The sequence below is a fragment of the Hippoglossus stenolepis genome, chromosome 8, assembly GCF_022539355.2.
Source record: "Hippoglossus stenolepis isolate QCI-W04-F060 chromosome 8, HSTE1.2, whole genome shotgun sequence".
NCBI classification, from domain to species: domain Eukaryota; kingdom Metazoa; phylum Chordata; class Actinopteri; order Pleuronectiformes; family Pleuronectidae; genus Hippoglossus; species Hippoglossus stenolepis.
The window spans coordinates 7,566,959-7,593,594 of record NC_061490.1 but is presented as its reverse complement, the minus strand read 5'-3'; the positions used below and the strand labels follow the sequence as shown (position 1 = coordinate 7,593,594).

The 26,636-nt window shown below is 40.5% G+C and overlaps 1 protein-coding gene across 2 annotated transcripts in view; it reads right to left on the bottom strand.

Annotated features, from left to right (window-relative positions):
* Positions 1-911: 911 nt before the first annotated feature.
* cdk14 (cyclin-dependent kinase 14) overlaps positions 912-26,636 on the bottom strand; it is a 151,061-nt gene continuing 125,336 nt past the window's right edge. For both annotated transcript variants that reach the window (XM_035163227.2, XM_035163229.2), the window contains one exon: positions 912-5,283. The gene's annotated coding sequence lies outside the window, so the exon portion shown is untranslated. The remainder of the gene's footprint in view (positions 5,284-26,636) is intronic.

Here is a 26,636-nt window from a genome sequence, read left to right as displayed (position 1 = left end):
GTGTCGTGAGAAAATATCTTTTCAGTTTACTCAGTTTAATTTAATCATCACAGGAAATAACAACAAAACAGATTTAATTGAAAATGAAAATAAAACAAACAGGACTGAAATGTTGAAATAATAATGTGAGGGATAAATTTGGAGCAAACTTTATAAGTGGAGAAAAAAAATTAATGTGTTCATTCCACAGTCAGGGGGCTGAAATAACTTTTTATTTAGTTTGATGAAGTAAAATTTATAGAATAAAACAGCTGTTCTGTTTTTTATATTTACGTAGGTGTGTCCAGGTCCTACTACGAGGTTGTGTCGCTTTAAATGTTGCTGCCGCAAAGAATTCTGGGGCGCCATTTTCTCCTTTTCTTTCATAAAGGACGGTCCGGTGTTTCCTACGCTAAAGGAGATAATTTAGGAATTATTGAAGCTCCTTTCCTTATCATTTTGAGAATTCAAGCTCTTATTATGGCAACCGCTGAAATACTTCTGGATTATTTCACTCAGGAAGGTTCCTAAGAAAAACAGACTATTCAAATACACCCATGATCCGGTTACATGCTGTCTGTCATTTCCTCTGCAGAGAAGCTCTCTTACCTGGCAAGTCTGCCACTAGGTGCACGCTCACCTGACTTTTAAAGAGAACTGGAGATGGCTCTCTGCTCGGTTTATTGCATGTTACGCCCTCAACATACCCATGATTCATTAAGAGTCTTGAACCAAGTGCCTGCCACAGTAACCTTGTTTTCTGCCATTACACGTGTGCTGAAATTTACGCCGCCTACTTAAGACCATGAGCTTAGATTGTACCATGAGCTTAGATTGTTAAAATAGAAGTAGAGTTATATATATATATATTAAAACCGCTGGTAATATACTTTAGAAAAAAGAGAGGCAAGTCAGTGCTCCACTGAAGCATCTGAATCATATAATCAATTTTATTTCAGGTAAAACAACATTAAACAACATTTACAGAAGGACATTACATCTTCCATAATAACATTACATACAGGTTGTACCAAATAAATGCAACAGCTATTCTACTGTATAATATATTGTTTCAATTGATGAAGTGACTGATGACACTTCTGTTTTCCAAACCACATGTCAAAATGGTGAATTTGTCAGTGCAGCATACAAGAAGAAAAATAAAACGAGAGAGAAGCCTTGTTGAAACATAAATTCTTTGCTCAGCACAGCGAGGATGCAGGCTGGATGTTTCTCAACCGACGCCCCTTCTATCCACATGATAAAGAATGCCAAAAATATCTCATATTTATATTCATCATATATGTATATCCATATACGACTTCTCTTTGATAGCAGTAAGAGGACATTTGCAACCCTGTATACAAACATGATGGAAGCATCTGTGTTTCACTTCATACAAAGTGTGTCATTGCTTCTTCAATCTCCACCTTTGACATTTGTGTTGATTTTCTAATGTCTCTTCTCACAGTGCTAAATGTGCAATGTCACACAGTCTTTCCCTTCACTGGACTTTATATGAAATACATGTGGAACATTCAAGGGTTGGACCGAGTGCCATTAAGAACTCGGCCCACTCAGGAATCCAAAGTTTTACACAAGACTGCAGGCTGACAGAGCTCCACAGAAGTAAGAGTGTCGTTGGGGTGGTTGTGGGGGACAGGCGTTAGTGTGTGTGTGTGTGTGTGTGTGTGTGTGTGTGTGTGTGTGTGTGTGGGGGGTGGCTCACCAAAAATAATTATTTAGTTGCTAATACTGTCGGCAATCCCTTAAAGCCACGCAAGGCTGGGTACAGTTCGATGGTATTTAGTGTGTACTGTCACGCCGCTTTACTGGCATTACCCGCCACCTCTCCTCCCCATTTCTTTTTTTTTTGCGCTGCACAATCACAGCCTGGGGACGACACTGGAAAGCCACGAGATAAGTTCGAGAACAGCATTTCTACAAGCTCTCCTCAATCTGTGCACACGGTTCAAAACCGGGTAGAATATTAACATTTGTAAGAGGGGCTGGTTGACTCTGCCTAAGGCAAAGCAAGGGTGCCTATGTGTTGCATATACAGTGGGCTTCAAATTTTTGAGACCAGGAAAACCTATATATATTTAATTTGATCAATAAGGGCAAAGGAAGTGCTTAAAACTGACATACAGGCTGGAATGTAAGGGCTAAGTGATTTATCTTTAAAGTGCATTTTCAAAACACTATTGGGGAGAGTTTATCCCATAATTATAAAGTTTTGCCCCAAAGCCGCTGCTCTCTGTGGTCAAAAAAAGCAAGACTGGCCCACATTTATGATAATGTGTTTTAAAACTCCAATTGTATATCTTTGCTTTTCCTACTTTAAAAGATAAGTTACTCAGGATAAGAGTTAGGATAGAGGACAAAATCCACAGTCCTTGTTCTGTGACAAATGCATTCAAAAGATTAGTCAAATTTAATATTCAGCAGCAACGTTTCCATGCAATGGTTTTTGGAAAATCAGCACAACCAGGGCTGCAACCAGATTAAGAACAGTTGGTGGTAACAGTTCTCCAGTGCGGTGCCGTTAATTCCAACCCAAACTCTGGAAAAGCATGAGGAAAGTATGATGGAAATATGACATTTATGTTTCTTTCATGTAGTAATCTAGTTACTGTGTGCCACTCAGATGTAACCAAATAAGCAGTAGCATGAGAATTTCAAATCAAATCAAGTTATTTAGGACACCACAGGGTAGAGAAGAAACAAAGAACATCTTAGATTTGATCCACTTATCACGTTTTCAAAGCTAATATGACTGCCTGCTGCCAGCCCCTGCAACAGAACCACCTGGGCACTCCATCACAGCACCTAATAAAATCCAATTCCACCTAAACCCAGGTGAGTAACAACTGGCTGCTGAAGCCTCATCTGAGCTACAGCTGAACTTTGGAATGTATTTTTGAACAGCTCTCGCCTTGTAGATTTTGACAACATCTCTATATCACAGAAGAAGAGGGATGGAATTATGTGATGTATCGAGACGGACGAGTAAAAATCTGAACCTATCCATTAAATGTGACAACTTGCAAAACAAATACCAGCTGGAGGGGGGTTTGTGGGGGGGCTGCAGGGTTATACTGTACTGTAGCTAAAAGGACAATGTAGGTGAAGGTAGTTTATCCAAGCAGGCAAGACATCTATATTATAATAGTGTGTGTTTGTGTGTGTGTGCGTGCATGCGTACACACGTGTGTATTTAAAAGGCCATGGAGTGACATGACAAGTATCCACAGTTTCCAATGCTCCATTGCCTCCCATTTGCAGCCTCATCTCTCCGGCTAATCAGCAGTGTTGGGCCAATATTGGTGTTTCAGTCAATATCAATCTGATTGATAAAGAGGAAGCCATTGAATTGATAGTACTTCACAATTATTACCATATGTCTAAGCTGTAATATTCAGATATATTCACACAAAACAGCAAAAGAAAGATCAAAAACAGTATAAACATCATTGCAGATGATACTAGGTTATACCTTCATTGTAGCGTCATAAAAAGTTTAAAAACACTGAGAAGATGTAGGATGTTGAGGGGCACACATATGGGGGGGGTGGGGGGACATGTTGGCGATGGAGTGACTGATCAAAGTTACTCACCGCCGCAATTACTCATACTGCACATACACACCACTGTACAGGAATCACCTGTGCATTTGCCTAATTCATCAGAAAAGAAAAGCACCAGTTCAATAGAACATGTGACTCATGAGCTGGACGCAGGGTTGGGGTTATTGACATAGATCATCTGTTTCTGATAGAATATTGCAGATCTTTTGATGGTATCACATAAAGTGAAGGGGAGGATTGTCGTGGGCCAAATCAAACAACACGCCGCACAGCCTATTGCCTTGGTGTTTTACATTTTGTACATTAGCTCATTTACATGGATGGAAGCACCAATGCTTTGCTATTGCCCATGTTTAATACACTCACGAGGACACACACTCTCACACACACACACACACACACACACACGTCTCTATCAGACGCACACGCTTGCAGCTGTTGTCCATTACGTTATTGCGTCTATAGCCTATATTCTTACATATACAGGTTGGTGCAGTCCCTGGTATGTGTGCACCGTCAACATCTCCTGCAGAGATCATTTATGTTGGAGTGGCTTTTCGTTTGCAACACAAAGCTCATATCAGCCAGATGGGGTTCCATCATGGAGGTCCATAGGAAATTTAAAGGACAAATTGTATTACTAATGTTTTTTCCTACAAGCAAGTTCTCACTTGTGTCCTCTGATTCTGATCGATTGAGATACCATTTTAGTACCAGTATCAAATCAGATTCAGAAATAATAAATCCATATTCACTAAATTGTCCATTGTAAGGAACTGTAACTTAACTTAAATTTGACCTGTCTACTTACCGCACCCAGTTTTTAGTGCAGTATCTCAATCTCAGCATTTTAAAAACTGATGAGAACGATAGTGAAAACTGTAAAAATGCATTCACTCAAATGTCCAGATATGAGACCTTCAGCCACTCAGCTTGGGACAGATACAAAGTTTAAATCTGAGTGATGCTAAAATGATGATCTGACTAAAGCAGATGCAAATCACCCACGTCTCAACTGCTGGGTCATCCAAGTTATACATTTACAGCTGCTTTCAGGTACCAAAGCACCATGGACCTCCAATATGGCTGCCAGAGGATGTGTTCCACCCCCTGAGAGCCCGCCACTATTATTAGAACCGTAGCTTTTCCACTCACTAGAAATTAGATTAGAAAACGGAAAACTAACCAATTTGTCTTTCAATCTATGCATCTTATTTCCAAGATGCATTTTTGCTCGTATGCATGTCTCTGATATGTGTTTGTCGTGTTATGTGTCCTGGCAGAGCAGTTTAATGGTGAGGAGATGAAACAATATTAAAACTGTCCATTGTATAGTTTCTAGATGAGTATATCATACGTACAAATATACATTCTTAAATAGGAGGCTAGTTACAAACACAAAACACAATATGTACCAATAGTAAAGACCTTTCGCTTATACTGTGACAATGATATATGAGTTATTGGAGCCTTATAAAAAGTAAACAAAATTTGCAAATAATAAACTGAAATCTTACGTACCCTTCATAATGCAATAATGCATTCATATCTTCTCAATTTTCTTTCTCTCTCAGTGTCTCTTTCTTTCTCTCACACACACACACACATACAAACACACACATAAACATTGTGAAGGTAATAAATAAAGAGAACTGGGGCTCTTTCATTCATCTGGATCCTCAATCTCAGCATCTTCAGGTTTTTTTAAACCGGCAACCTGAAACACAGAAAAGAGAGAAACACATTCTGTTATTAAAACATTTGAGATTGTAAAAAGTACAAGGAAGTAGTGCACGCTGGAAATCAGCAGTTAGCTCCAAGGTTTTGGTTTGTTAGTGAGACAAAAAAAAGATTTTATGATGCACTGGCTGATTAGACGATGTTACCGCGGATTTCTGACGGTCTGACTCATAACTGATGTCGTCTCATGACAAATATTTCAGCTGACTTTTAGTCAGAGACTTTTTTTTAAAAAAATTTTAAACTCTCTTTGTCTTGGCCACTGGTCTCTCATGTTCCTGTCAGAAGTTGCAGCCGAGACCAGATGATGGAGAAATAAAATATTTTGTGTTTTATTTTTAATTGCTTGAAGATTCAGTGATGAAACGTAACTAATTTCAGTGTATTTTGATTTACATTGGATATATTGACTACATAAACACTATATAAACACATACTATATCACAGTGCACAAGCGAACATTTTTCTCTACCCCATTTATTTGATAACTTTAGTTGCAATTTGCAGATTCACATCAATAAAAATATGCACAATGATAATGATGATGTCACTGTAGTAATTCACAGTGGGGGGCTTCTGTCTGTGGTGTTGCTGTTTTCAGTATAAGTACAAAGAGAAGCTTGAGAAAGTGGAAGATGACCAAGAGTGAGTTGAATATGAGGAGGAGGAGGAGGAGGAGGAGGAGAGGAGGAGAAGGGGGATTAAAAGATTGAAAGGGAAAGACTTGGGGATGTCGAGCAAGAGGGAGTAGAGGACTGGGAGGTGGAGAGAGTCCAGCACAGAAGAACAAGGGGAGGCGTGAGCAGAGAAAGAGGAGGAGTAAAGGATGAAGGAGGGAGCTGTGGATTGATAAATAATGCATTCCTCTGTCAGGTCCCTTTCCACCCTGACTTTCCTGTTTGCTCCTTCACATTCTCTTTCTCTCTCTTCCTCTGGTTCTCTCTCTCCCTCACTTTCTCTGTGTGTCGTTTGCCCAGGCTTGGGAAGTCAGTTCCCAGTGGAAACAGGCCTGTATATGCTGGGAATCTCAAGTGTTGGATGAGCACCATGTTAATCTGCTGCTCCTGTAGCTATCTGACTCCAGACATACATTATGTGTCCGTGTGTCCATTCGTGTACACGTGTCTCTACGCTCACAGTAAATGCAGGGGAACATTAACACCCTTGTAAATGTCTGAAGGTCGGGATTGGACAGATGTGTTTGGGGATCATGCTACAGTTTAATTAAGGCTGTTGGCTGGTGAGAGAGAGAAGGTGACAGGTTAAGGGCAGAATTTTAAAGGGATTATGTATTTTAGATTGTTTTTAATCTATGGTACGAATAGAATTAAGACTTTGTTTTGCAAGTCAAAAGAAAGTCTGACGTCAAGGATCCGGCCCAAGTTTCAATAAAGTCATTATTCATCTGTGCCGGTGTGTTTCAAAGTGTATTTGGTTTATATTGTACAGTGTACTCTATCCTATATAGTAGGTACATTCTGTTAGCATTACAGTAACCTGTATGATTTCTTACACTCTTTTTCTCGAAGCAGGACAACACTAACTTCACTTAATATCTTTATATAAAACCTCTCATGGAAACTCAGCTGTCAGATTGAAGGTCAGTGAAGCAGAGTAGTACTGTCCTCTGTGTGTGAGTGACAGGTGTCATCTCCTAAATCCACTGTCATAGACTCTATAAGTCAACACACATTTCATTGTTTTATAAGGGATCTGGTGTAACAGATGTACGCATCCACTCGCTTGAGCTCAAAGAGCGCAGAATATTCTGTGTGTGTGTGTGTGTGTGTGTGTGTGTGTGTGTGTCAGGGCGTTCCACTTGGAAAGCAGATGGAGCTGGTGGTTGGGTTTTGTCGGGAGGACTTAGCAGGCGTGGCCAGCTGCTGGCTGTCCTTTGACAGAAGCACCCTCCCCCTCAACAGTGAAATCCCTAAATTGCTCTGTGTTGAAAAAAGCAACAATAAAGAAAAACTAAATTACTAATAAAAGTCATAATTTACAAAATGTATTACTGAAAGTAGTGTTATTCTGACTTTTTTTCCCACATGAAGTTAGATTCTCATCACCTATTTTTATATCTGCAAATGTATTTGTATTTTGGCAAACATTTATAATAATGCAGATTCATTTAGGAGCAATTTAAGCTTGAAGAGCACAAAGCAATTACTTAAGTATCCTCAGTACTGGTCTTCATGCTGATGCTGTATGTTATGTTTTTATAATAATCATTCTTGTTCATATTTTCCTTATTTTACCATTTATATTAACTTATGTTATTAAGTATTGGATGTCCCAGGTAAACATATATGGGAAATATTTTTCTACTAGAGTCTTCCAGTTCCTCTCCATCACTACCGTCTTTTTCTTTTGCACTTTTAAATCCTGCACTTTCTCTTTTATATGGGAATGGGATGTGTGAGTGAATCCTGTGTTCCTGAATTTATTGTTCATTTGAATATTTGATCGTTTTGCCACAAAATCAAGGAACATTGATTAGCCCACTAACATGCAAACAACACTTTAAGTTACTGTTATGTGCCATCAAACAACTTTTTAGTATATTGACAAAAATTATTTGGTTGAAATGTACGGATTTATTGTGATTGTTTTTTTCTATCCACTCAATACATGTAGACAAAAATAAGCAACAGATTTTTTACTTGTTATGTCCTTTATAACATCAGTGCAACCACACACATCTTTGAACAGCTTTGAAACAAAGTCAAGTTCTTTCCTTCTCGTTTGGCTGTTTCTTGCAAAACACGGCACAGTGGGAGTCTAAGGTGGGAAGGAATTTAATAAAGTAAATCTCTGGATGCTGACCTGCAGGTCAGTACATCATTGCAACAGACTTGTTTCTGCTCTAAATCAAATGTCTCTGTAGATACCATGAACTTTAATAACAGGTCATAGTGAAATTCTGCTGTCCACAATACTCATCTTCTTTTTTCTTCTGCTCCCCCCCCCCCCACCCCCACCATTTTCTATCATTAATCACGTCTTTTTTAAGCAGGCACAACTTCCCCTGATTTCTGATTTATTAAAGAGCTATCGCTATCAGGGAACAGCACTTGTGGAAATTTTAATAAGCCCCAGATGGGCAGCATACAATCTGCAGACAGTGGATCAGTAACATGGTTACTGTTGATTTTCTGGAGCAACTTGTTTTTAAAAAAAAAAAAGAAATCATGAAAATGTGAAATCCAGGCTCAGCCATTTGCAGCATTGGCTTTACTCTGTTTTTTTTTCAAACTAGCCGGACTGAATAAAGACCGAATCTCTCTACATCCCGACTATTCAGGGTCGGAGGTCATGCCTGGGGTCGGAGGTCTGACCGCTGTCCCTGCAGGGAGGTCCCCTTTTGTCTGATCTTGTTTAATGAACTAAGTCAGGCTGCCCTTAAATATCCCACATGGCAAACCCTGAACTGGGAATTGATGGTTCAATAAGCTGCTCTCTGACACCTTTTTGTGTAAGTATGTGCGTGTGTAACCGAGGGTGAATAGGGCTTCATTTAGGATTTGATGTGGGCGATTACACATTTAGGATTTGGAATGATTGTAACATAAAGATACTTTTCCATATGTTAAATCTGAACTTTCTGGAATTTGAGTTTTTAAATGTTTCCAGTGATGTTTAGAAGAATGTGAGCAGGTCTGTGCTGAGCTGCTTCATGCACAACAAATAAACGCTCCACTGTCTCCACAGCATATTTATAGTAAACACAATCAGGGAGGGAGACACAGTAAATGCTTCTCTTAACGGTTAACAGGCGAGAATGTTCAGTGGTCAGTGCACATGGTCGGACATTGTGCACACAGTGATTTTCTGCAGCTTGTTGCCGTATTTGACTGCTTATATGAATCAAGACAAATATGTTTCTTTAGTAGAAACCTCACTGACACAGAGGCCACTTATTTAACAAGGAAAGGACCCTTTTTGATCAGGCGTAAAGCTAACACAGTGGCACACAGACGGGCCTGGTTCTGAGGATCTGCTGCAGTACTGAACCTGGTCATTGTGCAGAGCCCAGCTGCCAGTCTAAACTGAGCAGCAGCAACAACCAAATACTGACCATGAATTGAAATGACAGGAACATGGATAAAATGAAGACAATTAAGACACACGAGGACCAAACAGTCAACGTTAAAGCTGCTTTCAGACTTTCTGCAGACTTTCTCCACCCGTCACCCTAGTGTAGAGTCTGCAGAAGGTCTGTAGAATCCGATGTGAGCGCACAGAAGGGGATCACCCGCTGGATTCAATGCGAGCGAGTTGATGACACAGATGCAAAAATTTATAAAAAAAGGAAACATAAATATCTCCAGATGAAAAAGAGGAGCCATAAAGATTGAAATCTAATTGCAGAGAAAGTCCAGACCCAGTTCTCCAGAGAGCCTCAGCAGGACACGTCTGCAAATGGCTTAAGATGCTACCTTCTTTTGACCTTTCACTGACACATCACCCTAAACCTTGTGTGCCATGTAAAAATATGCACTGTCTACATCGGACGCCTTAAACTACTGGCCGATGCCCCCAGAGACTAATTCATCATCAGACGATAGCCAATGGCCTCAGAGATTGACCAATTACATTACTAACTATGAGCAAATGTGTGGGAACAATAAATTGATGTGGAAGGTTATCTGAGATATAAAAAGTCTAAAAAACCAACAACAAATGGATGAAGAGAAGCAGACAGATGCCTTCGGGTTACTCCTGATTTCGCCGTAGTAAGACAAAGCAGAATGAACAGGAGGGCTTATGGTGAGGCAGCACCTCAGGGGCCTCCTGCTACATGAACAACAGATTCCACAGAGGCTCTGCCCGTTGAGCCACACTTTGCTTCTTTAGCTGGGAAAGTTGTTTTAGCTTCATGCTCATGGCTTACAGCGCTAACACACCAAAGTGGATAGGAGTAAAAATCAAAGTCCTCCCCCTGTGCCTGTGCCTCTGTGTTCCAGACCCAGTTGGTAGGAAAAAGGGAAAATGAACACTCAGCTCCACAGCTTGCAGACTTGCCAGTTCTCTCTGCTCTAACACAAACACTTTCTTCTTGGGTTCTCTTGCCTAAGTGACTGAATATTAGCCTTTAAAGTATGCATAGACACAACACACAACGCATGCACGCACACGCGCACACACACACACAGGTTTGTACCATAGACAGCCTACTCTACAGTGTGCTGCACATTCATGTGTTTCCTATTACCCCATGTCCTGGCAGCACACTCTCTGTTCCATTTCTCCAGAATCAGCAGTTAATAACTGGAATGGCATCACCGAACAAATTCTGCACCGACACTGAATCCCTGCACATTCACAACTATAAGTTCAAGATTCAAACACGAGTTAACAAGTGGTAGATCCAGAGAGCCTCTCTGCTCAGACACAGCTGCCCTTTGAACACATTACGGAACATTGTGGACAAGACTTTCTACTGAGATGGTTCAAACGATGAAGGGCATCCAGTGAAAGATTTGAAAGTACGATCAGTGTGTTTTTCCTGCAGAAACACATTTGTATTGCTGGTTGGTTGGGAGTGGTTCTTAAATGGAAGGTAGACCACAATGGCACATTAAACCCAGGGTACTGATATTTAACACTATGACCCATTTAAAATGCATGGTAAGTTCCTATGTGCTGTTAAAGCAGAATCACCACCATTCCACAGCTCAGCTTGTGTGGTGCTGTGGTCATGAGTGTGCACTGAGGGTCAGAGAATGCCCTGAGTGGAAACTGCAAACATACACATTTCCTGGGGTTTGCCAGGTTCCCATTCCATCAAGCCTTGTTTGGGGGTCATGTTTTTCTTGTCTGGGGCCTGGATGACTTTCCCTATACAGGAGTTTACGTGAGGTGATGGAAACAGTGAGAGGAGGGCGGAGGACGCAGATTGGAATGTGACAGGGGAAGGAAAACAAAGGGGAAAACGCTGGGTGAGTGCATTTGTCACATAAGAGGCAAGTATGGGTGATAGATGTTAAAGCAGAGAGGAGCAGCAGATAATTTGTCGAAGTCGAGATTGTATGAGAAGCCAGTGTCTGGCATACACAGCAGAGGTCTCACTGTTACTGCCTCTCACGCTGTATACCCATATATGTACACAGTATATATTCAATATTTGTGTACACAGTCACTGTTCAATGGAAAATTACAGATTGCGTTCATTTTTAAAGGAAAAGTGGAAAGAAATTGTAAGGGCTTTAAAAAATGTGCCCTTAGGAAATGTCATCTGATGAAAGTTCCACAGCTAAACTTACAATGTGTTCATAGCAGACGTATAGCATCAGCATGTTAGTGGTATTTCGGAGCATGGAAAGTGGAAGCACTTTGATAAAGCTGGAGCTTTTGCTCTACTGACAAATGGCCGTTAAAGTAAACTGTGGAGGTCATTACACTATTTGGAAGAACAAGAAAACCTCCAGATGAAAGATAAGACAAAGCAAAAACCGTACATGACTACAAATGGTGCAGGTTTATCTGTCATGGGAGTGTTGGCACACCATTTCACTTTCCAGCATGATGCACAAAGGTGGTCTATGTGGAAGAGGCATCATAAGTAAACCTTATCTGTGACCTGTGAATCTGCAAAGCAACATCTGGATAAGGTGATTTTGGAAGAGGTGCTGTGGACAGATTGAAAGATGGAAGTTCAGGAGATCTCTGACTACAATCACCGAAATTATGTTTGGCGTTTGAAAGGTCACATTTGATGATGATCCTTGTAACACTCTTAAGAATAAAAAAGCAAACCATAAAGGAAGTAATAATAAAACGATTTAGCCAGTCAAACACTGCTTTTGGAGCCAAACTAGGATGAAAACCTAAGGTAAAGAAACGGAGAGGGGTATTTACAGCTGGTAAAATAGCGGTCGTGTAGACATAAACGTTTTTACAGTGGCCCTAATGCAGAGAACAAATAACCCTGTTTTGTGTATTTGATCCTGGAGATGTTCCTCTGGTGCATTGCTCAGCATGGGAACACTTGTCTCTGCAGGGGAGGTATTTTCAATCGGCCTGTAAATCAGCCTCAGTACAATTCAGGTTTAATGAATGGTAAGGGCTTATGTTTCAGGTCTGAGTCCCGGCGGGCTGCGGGGTCTATAGTGTCTGTTATCTGAGCAGAGGAGACAGTATATGGTGCATGTAGAGCTGATGTCCTCTTACAGCCTGGGTGTGTTCGACTTCCCTATAAGACCATGTTGACAATACAAAGAGACACAGTCAGCCGACACCACCTCACCCCTTCCCTTACCCCCTCCTAACATTCGCTCCATCAGCAGCCAACTGATCATTTTAACTTCTTTATTAACATTCATAAATCATATTTCTCTGGTCAAAGCTCAAACAAAAAGATTTACTTAGCTGTGATTTCATCATTTGAGAGCATGTGTGTGTCTGTATTTTTAGCACAATAAAGTTTCTACTGGCTGCAACTCAGTGAGGATCTATACCTAGATCCTGCAGAGCTTTGAATTGGAACCTTTGGTCATAACTGAAGTGTTGGACAAACTGAAATGTTGTCATTGATTGTGCAGGAAGAAATGTCAGAGGATCCTCCAAACGGATCGCAAAAATGTCTGTGCCAAATTAATTCAACCCAGTAGGTGATGTGACATTTTACTCAACAAATTAATATAAAAAAAATAATCTAAATTTTATGCAACAAAAGAAAAACTTGATTTTTAAGGACATTTTTCATAACAGAATCATTAATCAAGTTATTTTAATTTGGGGCATCACCAAACAAATATGATTGCATTTTGAAATTGTTCTCCTGACTTCGGCTCATTTAGGATGTTTTGTCATGTTTGTTGTTAAGAACAGATTATATTGTCTGTATGTTTACATCTTGACTGTTGGAATTAAAAAAGAACATAAGTTTACTGCATTTTCGTTACATATTGTCAATTCACAAGAATCACTGGCACACAGGGCAATAACATTCTATTGTGATAACTGAAGAATTGAATCGTGCTATTTACTAGTTATTATTTAGTAATTACATGAATATTTGTTGAGTCCCTTCTGTTATAAGATACGCCTGATTGCAGGCCTTTGGCTGCTATTGGGTAGAACAAAGCCCTCTGGAAACTTGGCTTGGTTACAAGTTAGGGTGTTTCATTCGAGGGCAGTTAGTTTTGTTGAGCCAGCTGAGCGTTTGCCAAGCTTGTAGTCAAAGGCTCCATTAAATTCATCACCATTCCCATGACAGATTCAGTAGCTGTTTCAGTGTGTCGGAGCAAAATCTGCATCTTTCTGCATTTCACGCAACTGTGCCAAGAAAAACAGTCCTGCTACAGCAGCCCCTGGAGGCTGCAATGTTCATCACACCACACAAGATTAAAGAGTTGGACAAAGTCGGCAACCACTGATGATTTTTCTATAGCCTTACCATTAGATTTGATAAAATAAATAAACTGATAATTAAAAATGTAAAGGTTAGTCCTTGCAATTAAAACATTTCATCCTCTTCAGCTTACAAATCTGTTAATTAAATTGTATCTCAACCTCTTTTTGACATTTTTACATTTTTCATCTTGTGAGTTGAAATATTGGCCTTGATGAATATCCACAGCTGATTTACTCCTTATCAAAACTTGAGCCATCTCAATTCATGTGAAAGCCAGTGGATTGTCCAACATGTTAAGGGTTCACCCTCTGGGGCTCAAGAATATGCTCAGAGAAATACCTGGCAAGGTGATTCTTTACATATTTATAACATATTTTGTAATTAAATGTGTGATGAGGGTGAATGTCTGAGAGCCTCCAGTGGACTACGAGCACCTGCTGATCTACACTGTGGACTGTTTGATGACTATGCTGGTTCATCTGGAGGAGGTCTTTACTCAACATGCAGCAGGAAAGTATCACGTTCAGTAGAGAGGACACATCTTTAGATTGTTTGTGGTTTTATAGCACATTGAAACTTGTGATTCTGCTGCTGAAGAAATCCACTCACTCTGACAAGAAGAAAACAAATAACATCATAAAATATTTATATTGAAGTGAAGACTTTGCAAATTCAAATTACGACGGCTTAATATTTTATAACGCACCACAAACATGAATCAAAGATCTCAATGATCCTCTGAGTTTAACATGCATTAAACTAACTATCTACATGTGCACAACAAATTACTATAGATATTCCCTTTTGTTTTACATTGAATGTTTGTTATCAATAAATCATGTGATTGTATCTATCTACAGTATATCACACGTATTTACTTTTCCCCCTCAGAATTGACGTTGAGTATAGCTTTATTTGCTCGGAACAATCTGTTAATGAAGTTTAATATATATATGTTTGCTCAGTTGTAGTTTACTAACGTGTAATCTTACCACTGCAGGTGCAGTTACATAACTTTACATAACTTTACATACATTTACATATTTGAAATGAGCCACAACTTAACCGTCCACATGCGAGGTGTGCATTCTGGTGGTGAGATCAATAGCACTGCATTAGCTTTACATAGAGAGTTAGCACAAAGCAAGATCTGTTCTGGATAACTCAGCCAGTGAGTACTAATCAAAATAAAGTCGGTCGTGTAATGCACAGTGAGGTGTCCTGACAAAAAGCAATCAGCCGCATTACCTATCTTTGTCTAATAGAATGTATCAAAACGTTTTTTCCATGTTCACACAGAGTTGACTGCTATAAAAAGCTTCATATGATTGAATATGGTTTGGTTTAGGGCTAAAATAAAGTTTCATGGTTTCAATTTGACTTGTTGGAAAACAGAATGGGCAGAATGTGTCAGTTTCTGGTGTTCAACCAACCATTTGCTGCGATCTCCTCCCTGAGAGGTTTTGTGGTGTTAAAGTATCACCATGCTGCTGTATTTCGGTGTCAAGACGAAGAAAACATTTTGCAACAATGCTGTTCCTTTTCTGATGAAAACCCCTAAGAGGTGAATGTAAACACTGGGCTGTTGCAATCTGAGCTCCATAAAGCATTGAAATGACAGTGTGGAGAGGAGAGTCCCACTGCAGCCAAGTGCTCTGGGGTTGTATGGCCAGGCGAAGAGAGCCAGGAAGCCAGGAGGTTAAATTTGGAGCTCTGTGGTGTCAGTGGGAAATTGTGACTACCCCACTGTTAAGGCTTCTTGTACCGGCTCCACATACACACGCTGAATATATTGCACACATCAGTTTGTTCCTAGTTTCTGAAATATGTAATAGGTGGTTGGCCCCTGAGAGGACAACTGCAAGATCAGATAGTTGTGGTGACCTTCTGGCAGCTGTGGTGTCGTTTTGCAGTGAATTACAGCTTGTGCTGAAGAGACTGAAGTGCCTGGGTGGTGCCCACACTGGAGCATGGTTACCACATCTTATTCCTGAGAAAACATTTTTTGAAAGCCACCCTGACATTTTGAATTGTTTGGCCATACATGGTATCGACGGGCCGCTGTTCAAGCTTGAATGTGTAGAGAAAATGTTCCTGAAACATGCAACACAGAATATTTGTATTTTTACACATTAAAAAAAAAAATTTATATGTAGCATTTCATATACATACTTGATTGAAACAGTGATACTTTATATTATTATTTTCTAATTATAATTATTTTAACCTTATTTCAAGTTATTGATGTTTTTGATACATTGTTTCTTATGTTGTGTTTTTTTATCTGCCGTGTACTCAAGGTGACCTTGAGTGCTCTGAAAGGCGCCTATAAATAAAATGTATTATTATTATTAAATGCGTTACTGCAGCACATGTGCTCAAAACTCAAACAAGCTTGAGGTAAATCATATGCAGCAATGGCAGCTTTCTTTCCATCACAAAACAGGCTTTCTAACATGGTGTCTTCCTCCATCACAGTGGAGTAGCTGCAGTAGGTAGCTGTGCAAGCTGCTTTGTTGAGGCCTAAACGTTACAGTTAATGATAAAATAAGCTTGAAAATACCTATTTCTATCTATTTCTACACGTTCAGACCAAATGTTTTCAGTAGCCACTTGATGTTTACTTTACCATCCAGTTATGCCAAGAGTTACTGGCCCAACCCAAGTCTATTTCATTTGTCAATTATACTGGGTAGACACAATACAAATACTGCGTCTTTGGCTGAATGCTTGCATAACAGGGCTGGTCTCTTCAAGTTCACAGAGGGTTCAGAGACGCTGTGGTCGCGAGCAGACTTAACAATAACAAATAAACGCAAGACACTCTACCAAGGAACCAAAAAGTCCACCGACATATCCATATTGGGGACATTTCTATTGGCCTGTGTTTGCGTTGCCCAATAAATGTGTGGTTTGGCAAGTCAACAGGTTTCTCCCACTGGAGCAGTAATTAAAGTCTAATGTGTGGGAGTAAACCTACAAAAACTGGTGCGTTCTCTTATGTAGAGAGAACTGCAAAAACTCTCCATTCAATCCAATCACGTAGTCGTGAATATCCTTACGCCTTTTTTTTCCTGCAGAAAATAAGACTCAGTGAATTTACATTAGATTCATCCTCTGTCCTTGTTAGATGTTTTCAAGGGGAGAAGAAAGTGCAATGAGATAAGGATGGTCATTATAACACACTATGTAATTAGATAGTCCAACACCATCCCCTCCCATCAGCCATACATTCCATAATCCATATTCATATGCAGCACTGAGGAAGATGGTGTTATGGAGCAGCACTGGTGCTGTTGTGCTCTGGCCTCTGGGACGTGTTTCTGGAGTTTCTGGAAGGATTTGGACGGGTAGGGACTGTAATTTGAAGGTTTGGATAATGAGCTCTGTGTTCCTCTCTCTTGCACATAGAAATGCAGACAAACACAAAAACAACCAAATGAGAAGCTGCAGCGCTGGTCTTGATCCAAATCCTTCACTCCTTCTATTTTAACTCCTCTAACTGTACAAGGAACACTGTGTTATGATTAAACAGGGGACGTTTTTTTGAAGGCATGTGATCATCTTGTAAATTCCCCATCTTTTGTCCTCATGCAGATTCCACAAGAGAGCAGTTCGACATGCTGCTGTTTGGCCTCCGGTTTACGATTCTGTGTGATGAAGATTTAGTTCAGCCGCCCCCCCCACTCCCCTCTGGAGAACACTATTGTCAAGTGTATTAATTAGCCTATTTTGTGTAAGTATAATGATCGGCATAGTTTAGTTAATTTATGGGGTATGCATAAGAATGATGGAGGAGGATTGCAGAGCTGGAAATCTGCTTGGGAAATTTGTTTCATATTTACATAATTATTTAGAGGCTCCTGCTGATGCTGAAGCTGAAATATTGGGCTTTAATTTATTCCAAAAGGCTGGTGTTTGCTCAGGGATCGAGCGCAGGGACTCAGCTGGTTAATCAAGCATATGTATAATTCATTTTCCAAGCATGGGGTCTGTCACTGAGGCTGTTAAGATGAGCATTTTTAAATATAATATTTTCACTTTTGCCCAGTGAAGTTGGAGCCATTTACTCTAAAGACTTTGACTGTATCAACAGTAAAGACCTAAACATCGTGTATTAGGAGGATTTTCTGGTCGATGAGAATATGGCTCTGCTACCGCCTCTCCCCTCCTCCTCCTCCTCCACCCTCCATACACCCCTGCTGAGACCCCCACGAGTCAGTCTGAGGCTACTTACACAAACAATTAGGAGATATTTTTGGCTTCCAAAAAATGGAAAAAATCAGTAATTGTGCCTTCTGTTAGAGCAGTCACTTTGTTTCAAGCCCACGGCGCTGACGCATGCACACACACACACACACACACACACCAATCCAAAGACTGAAGAGCGAATAAACCCTCACGGCCCATAACAAACCACCAGAGATCCCGCTTACACAAAAAAATCATTATCAGACAGCACCGCAGCGAGCAGGCAGACGCACTTTCACTGATAACACTTTGTCAAGGCCAACACTGCTGCTGACTGAAGGTCCTGCTGAACAACTGCTGATATTCAATAAACAGAGGAACCAATGATAATCTGGGATTTTAATAAGGGAGCAGGTCCTAATAACTTTATTATTATCACAATTAACCTATTGTTAAATATATATAAATATATTGTTTTTAACTGACGCTGCTATCATCACTGCTGATGATAAGTATCACCATTCTTATTGTCATATAACAACCAGTTTGTGCTTTCATACAATTACACATCTGATCCTGGTCTCTCACCCCCCGTCTGGGCCTTGAGATAATATGTGATGTGACATACAAATACAATTGAAATGAATTAATCCTAAATAAAGAAAACGATTGTAGTTGTAGTGTATATTGATTATACAGTTATAGAGTATATATGTACAACCCTGCCTCCGGAATATAATGCTATTATACAAGAAATAGAATGTTGGCTGAATTACTTTTTGTACAAATATTTATATGCAAGATATCTGTATGCTACTGTATCTGCTAAAACCATTGCCGTCATTCTCAATGCATTACTATTGCTGCTTGGATAACATCCAGTGGCAACATTCTTTCCTAATCCAGGAAGTGTGATATCCTTACACTGCTCAGGGTCATTGTGAGGAGATCAGGGTCGGTTGTTGGGCTTAAAAGCGACTTTGACACTAAATACCAGGTTTCGCATCTCACATGTTTTAAGTTTAGGCCTCTGAAGAACTTGGATAAGTTTTGAGAGGTCTTGGCTTTTGTAGAATACTGAGAGAGTCAACACTGACTGAATTAAAGTCTGCAGCAGCTGGATACATTGACTTTATTCATATTTTACCCCAAATCACACTATTTCCTAGTCTGATGAGCGCGGGAGCTGCTGCAGTAGTTACTAAGACCAGATGATTTAGCAAAAACATATGCAAAGAAGTAATCTCATTTCATGCTTCCAAAACCCGTCTGTCTGCTAGTGTTTTGTAGTCTGTTTTATAGTTGATGTTTAATACGATCCACGCTAGTGTTTTATGTATTTTTTAGGGATGTAAGCTCATCATATTTGGTTCTACATTTCATGAAACTAGTGCAGTGGCTGTTCTAAACCTGCCTGTTTGGAATGGGCTGTTGCTTGGTCTGCAGTAGTGCATGGTTGCACCTTTATTTATGAAAAGTGATCTGCAGTAATTGAGCCATGTAGCCCTGATGCCTAACCACCGCTGCTGCACAAAGAGCTGTTCACCTGTTTATTCAAAGTTCAGGTGAAGAATCAGTTGTCGTTGCTGTTGTTGTGAACGCACTGTTGTCATGGTCGACAACACGTCACTTACATTGTGCCGCAGCTCTGGTCGCCTGTTCATTCAAACTGTATTAATATTGAACGTATCTCGTGTCCAAATGGCCCTTGGCCCTTAAACAATACACAAAAAAGGGAAATTGATAAGATGAAAGATTGTAGCGTGTAGTGTTCCACATTCAGAGATAGACAGATGTTTATTAAATAAGTCAATGCTTATCTTATCAGACACTTGATTGTTCTCTTCATATTTTATTAATTCTGATGTTAGTGCTCCATGTTTCCTTGCGTAAGCTCCATGTTTTATGTTCTATGTGCTGCTGCTCCTGTAAAACAGATTTATAATCTCACTGAGGGGATGCGTTATTGTTACATACACTGATACTGTGTGATTGCATGTGTCTGTTACAACAGCCTGGACCCTCACATTGTTTTATACAATCAATCAATCGGCTTCATATCCATTGTAAAAGAAGTAGGTCACACTGACTGGATCATATGATGAGATTAAAAATAACTACCATCATGATGAGGCATGTTATGGGTTAGAAAGCAGGAACAATTCTTCGGCTTTCTCGATTCATATCAGCCCATCCACCATCTTTACGTTAGCCTCTGGCTGCAGGTTAAAGAGTAAGGCAGTGACTTCTGGTGAGCTTAAAGTCAGCAGTGGAGAGGGAGGTAGTACATAATAACTGTTAAACTCTAATCTTTCATTAGAAGACGCTGAGCTATTCGGAGGCAAAGCATGTGAAAATGCCAACAATTCTGTCTTTGGATCAGGAAGTCAGCTTAGCAAGTAAACAGAGTAATAACATAACAACATAATCAGATTACCCAGGACGTTGGGTTGCTTTGTAGGGATAATCAGCTGCTGGGTTTTTCTTGAACGACCAAAGACTCGCTGCAACTGGGTAAACACTGCAAAGGGTTAATAAGCTGCCAAACAAACCCGGTGCTGGGCTTCACAGGAGCCTGGACGGTACTGGGAGTGGGAGGATACCCCCACCCCCACTCTCCCACTATACCACTCTCCTCTCTGTCAAAGTGCTGGGGCTTTAAGTCTGTCTCCCAGGTAACACACACACAGCTGATGACACACACACACACACACACACACACACACACACACACACACACACACACACACACACACACACACACACACACACACACACACACACACACACACACACACACAAACACACAAACACACACTTAATAACAGGCCCTGCAGTGCAGAAAGCGTAGAGCCTTGTTAGCCAACAACCAGGCGTGAAATCACTGCTCCGTACTCCCACCACGATGAGTCAATCTATACCTCCTGTTTCTCTTTGTTAGTGTGTGTGTGTGTGTGTGTGTGTGTGTGTGTGTGTGTGTGTGTGTGTGTGTGTGTGTGTGTGCGTGTGATGAAGATGAGTGTGTTTGCTGGTTTTCCTCCAGGCCACGCAGAGCTCTATCTCTGACTGTGTTGGCTGTCTTTTGTTTAGACTCCTCTCCAGCTCAGCTCTGACACACACCTCACGCTGTGCATCCTAAACACAGTATCACAGGATTAAGTTAACTTTCCAGACTTTAAATGAGAAGGTCTTAATTGAGTATGTTTTCATACACTGGTGCATATTTTGAATCCGAGCATCGAGAAGCTGAGTTAGGAAGTAGCCATATGCAATCGGAAAATACATCAACATCCTCTTCTTCCTTGCAGATGTCGATATCCTTATGTTTGCTGAAGTCTTGACATCATCTCTTGAAAGCTTTAGTTGCTATTTCATTAGCATCTATGGAACTCAAACCATCTAAGCTTGTTTTTTGTTTTCAATTGCTACATTTATGTTGTATAAAAAATGACTATCCTTGTCTAGACCATGCTGTTTATAGAGATTGACGACAAGCTCCCAAACGTGAAGCCAAAACATCTTCATCAACCCCTGGAGGTTGGCTGTAGTATAGATTATAAACCCCGCCTTCTCTGTGTTAGCAGGTGGGACATGGACCAAACTAAAAATGTCAAATACATTTCTTCGAAGATGTAATTTTAGGTAGTTCTTATTCAGGACTGCAGACTCACTTTTTACATTGGTTGCACAGATGCAACTAACTTTATCATGTAGACGCACCAGCACATAATTTAGGTGTACCCCAAATTTGTCAATGTGCCTTTTGGCATCGCAACAATACACCTATTATACCTTTTCTTGACAGTTCCCATATGCATCGGTAATATCTTAACTAGGGCTGAGTTTGATTCGATTTGATTTGTTCAAATATTGATTCAGTTCAGGATATTTCATTGTACAATACCAATTTTTCCTGGATATGAAATACATTTTCAGAGAACTTAAGCTGTAAACTGAACAAGGAACCCTCTAACTTAGTGCATTCTTAAAAATATATTACCAGCTCAGTAAACTGGTGTTGGTGACTATTGTTAGAGTGTAAAGTGAGCGCAGGTCAGCAGGAGTGTGGAGGGAGGACACTCAGACAGAGACTCTGATCCTGAAGTAGCTAATCATTTTACAGTGGTCCGTAGTGGGAACCCTGTATTCACACTTTTTGTTGCCACTGTTCCGACTTTTACCGCCTCGTTCACCTTCTCTCATCTTTGCTCCACTGTCCATGTGTCTGTGTATGAGTGAGTGGGGGCTAAATGCTAAATGCTACGCACTTCACAAATGTTTGGTCACATGAACACTCTGGAGCCCTGTTATTACATTAATATTTGTTCAACTGTTTATGTTTCTGGTTTGGTTTCTTGGTTTTAATAAGTTATTTGATGATATAAGAACGGAATCAGACATCATGCATGACAGCTGAAGGTGACTCGCAGTTGGTCAAGCACAACGAGGGGTCCCACCACTACATGTGATACTGTGGCTTCACTCCATTTAGCTTAATTTATGCACAATGAGAGGGAGTGTTATTTACTGTCTACGGGGCAATCCTGTGCCAAATGTGAATTAATCTGCAGCTGAAAATAGTCACCAGAAAATACACAATTTTCTTGTTTGAATAATAGTTACGCTAAACGGCAATAGGCTTATCTGATGGGCCTGGAGGTGAGTGCCACAGAGACCGTGGAATGACAAAATAGAGAGTTTTAGCCACTGAAACATTCCTGGTATCTTCAATATGAAAAACAAAAATGGGGCCGGCCTCATCTTTTGAGGCTTTCTTAGTTTTGGAAGAAAACCAAAGAGATTAGTTTGAGTCCATATTGCTGCCATACACCGTTACATACCTCGACTCTACCAGAAAGACAGAACTTATGTACAAACAATTTATCTTTGACAGTAACATGTATACATTAAGTTTAGGTGTGAAGCACCAGTGAAGAGTTTAGGCACTTTATGTCATCTTCTGCAGTCTGCGTCAAACTCATGTAACAATCAAACGTTTGACAGACTTTTTGCAAAATTAATAAACACTGTAAGTTGTCCAGTGTTTGGATGGAAGCATACTCATAATGATGCACTGTGTGGATTCACAACGTGAGACAGAAACCCAGCATCAAAACATAAACACCTCCTGGTATGGTCCGCTGTCATGTGCCACTGGAATTCTTTGCAGAGCCGAGCGAGCAGCAGCACTGACTGCATTGAAGCTATGTGCCGCTGGTTCCCTCTCAGTAATCACAAGGTTTCGGGCCGCACCATTATGCAAACTTACACCGGCAAAGGGGAGGGGCCAAGGGGCCGCTTTGATAAGTCGAGCATGGCGAACGTGAATGAGGCAGCGACAGGCGAGGCAAAACACACATTCATTCCTCTCACAATGCCGAGCAGCACTTTTAATTAAACCTTATCCAACATGATGAATAATGCAACAGCCTCCTTGCAATCCCCCCGTCTCCTTTCTGTTGCTCACCACGCTGTGTTCCACCATCTCACCCAGTCACATGCATACATTAAACAGAGGAATGGCAGGGAAGAAAGGATCTGCTCTTTCTGGTGCACAACATAAGAAATATCTAAAAATGTTTCATAGTTTTGCTGACGGGGGAAAAAAGTGGCGGTACATAAATGAGCAGGAAGACTTCAGATGCTCAGATTGTGTACGTGTGCATAAAGTGTCTGATGGCTGCTGTTTTGTTGCTTTGTTTAGTGTCAGAACTGACGTGGAGGGAACTGTGTCGTACAAAGTTTACACATGTTGCTGCTCAGAAAGCACTCACACTCCGAGCGGGTGTAACTTTAGAACTTGATTCAGCTTCCATTACGAGGGCAAAGGGCTCAGTATGAAGCTCGAGGAGACAAAGTCAAACATAACGTGCTCTCCGTGGGAGAGAGATGGTCTCACTGCATCAGACAAGACCAGCCGCTGAGAAACACATCAGTCCCCCTCTTCTCAACTCATGGACACAATCCTAAAAAGGGATAGAGAGAGAGGGGTGGAGGAAGGGTGAAAGGACTGGGAGGGAGGATGGGGAGGGGGCTGTCCATCAGAGAGAAAGGCAGCAAATGGGATATTCAGGGCATTGAGGAGTGAAAGGATTGTATGGGAGAGTGAACCCATTACAGGGCAGACTGGCTGGGGCATGGGAAGACATGGAGAGGGCCACAGGGAGGTGCTGGGTTGTATTTAGCCCAGAGAGGATCAGCAGAGGGAGGCTCTGCCAGGAAACCTTTGGCCTCCGAGACTCTACTGAACCCAGACAGACCACAGTGAAGCAGGAGTTCTGCTGAAAGCTCTAATATAAAACATGTATATTTTTTTCTCCTACCCCCGCTCCTGTCTGCACAGAGGTTTGGTTCTGTATGCCAACATGTCAAGCCATTTGTCTCACATCCACAAATCACACCTATTTTCAAACGGTCTTAGTTTCCAATGAAAAGTGCACACAGAGGGTTGGGGATTTACTTTGAGGATAAGGAACATTTTCTTGAAACAAAAGTGGATTTCTTTTTTTCCAGGGTAATTTTTCAAAGCTTTGAGGACTACATGCTAAACTCTATTCACCTCCATTGTATCGGGGTGAGGACAGATCAGTGAGGAAACTTCAGCCAATTAAACTGAAAACTGCATGACTCACACTTCACTGGAGCCCAGCACAAAAACACTGTCTTTTCAAGTCTGGCTTCTATTAATTCGATCAAAGACGTCCAAATAAAGTTATTTACATAACATTATTCTAATGTTTTATAATGTATTTTGTTAAAATATCATTGCTTCCACTCCACAGCTGTTAAGTTGTTTTTTTGGCATTTTAAAGTTAAACTTAGGTAACGATAGTTAGCTTCTGTTAGGGTAAGTGGCTAAATGTAAAAACATTAGACAAATTAGTTCACGTAAACCATGATGAAGAACACATTTCCTTACATCATGTCCATATTCTGGGAGGCTTTATGGGACAGATGTGGGACTTTTAACCGTGCAACTATGGAAACAACATATGAGAATTCCAAACAAAGACCATCAAGCTCATGGACTCAACAATGAATCACGATTTCAAGGCATTCCTTCACCTGAGTGGTTCAAACATGTGGAGGTTCAGGGTTATTTAAGACATATGCAGTTGTTTAATGGGTACAGTGCATTCAGTGGAGATGTTGGCACCTGCTTTTGATTTAGCAGGTTTCAGCCAATAGAAATAAAACACAATTTAGTTTTTATCAGTGAGATCTTTGGCTTGTATATCTTAGCTGTTGCTATTTTTGTGTCACCATTTTTGTCCAGCACTCATATTGTTTAAATAAGGAACACACTTGCAGCCACCTGATGACATGTGTTCAGGTACATTGTGAAAGCAAAGTGAACGTGCACATGCAGATCAGTTGAATACTTCCTAAACATACTCCATGTCCATCGGATCGCTAAAAAAAACAACCTTTCTGGATGCTGAAAAACTAGTCCATGGATCTGTTACCTCTTGACTGGACGACCCCATCTCCTCACTGAATCCAGTTATCATTGTGAACTTGCTGTGTGAACACAACCTCTCCCTCTCTGTCGGTCCAGCTACAGCATTAACCCAACTTCCTGTTCTCTCCCCAAGACAGCAGGGAATCATTCACTCACTCACTCAATCACTAACATGCTCACTTTAATCATCTTCACTGTCTGATTGGAGAACTGATATTTCTTTGGGGAATATCTCGGAGAAGATTTAGATCTCTGGCTGCTGACATTAACCACAAGAGAAATGTTAATGTTCACGCTCTACAGGACGTTACATGAGCTCACCTTCTTAAAATGTCATCTTCTGTCTCAGCTCTTTCGAGCTGATGATGTCGGGTTACAGTCAAAACAAAGAGCTACTAAATGTAAGATGCTTCTTATTAACAGTATTGCAACAGGTCAAGAGGATAAATTATCTTCTGAACTAACAAGGCAAGGAGGATGTGCTCTTACTAACTGCTAGAGTTGCTGAAGCCAGAGTCATTCCAAAAATCACGCAGGTCACTGATGACATTTTTAACTCATCTGTCCAGATTACTGTTATATTTGTGCAAGAAAAATGGCCATTTTGCAATTTGTTTTGCTTTATCAAATATTAAAAATAATATATTTTGTTGTCAGTGTTGCAGCATATTTGACACACAGATGTTCAGAAAAGGAAAAAAGGGATCAAGCAAATTAGAATGAAGCTGTAAGAGAGAGCAGAGGGATGGAGGAAGGGATGGAGGGATGGAGGAGGAAGATACAGGAACCAGACACGACAGTGGCTGTGAACCAAAACCCTGCACGGCCATGATAAACTGTGCACTGTCAGGTGGCTCCTGGATCAGATAGTCAGGCACCATACCAGGTTGGTAGAGTGTGTTCAGATGGGTGAGGACATGTTACTGAGAAAGGCACCGAATGTGTTCAATCTTTTTATACCATGTTAGTAGCTAAAGCATTATAATCCTGAATTGAACAAATATTAAAATATTGCTTTATTTTATTGTCAATTATTCTTCTTATTTTATCTTTGAAAAATGTCATGCAGTCTATCTTCCATTGATCTGTAGTTCATCCGCACGGCACATGTAATACATATTTTATAATTTTCTTTATTTTACGGACTGTAAGAAGTGTATTAATAACCTGAGTAACCCTTTACAAGTAACCTTAAGTCAACCAACAGCCTCAATGAAAAATGTGTGAAGCATTCATCCACATGTCACAGAGTGAAGGCTGATCTCACCTGCTGGTAAAATAAGCGCTCTTATCTCACTGCAGGGGCAGGTCCACTGAACAC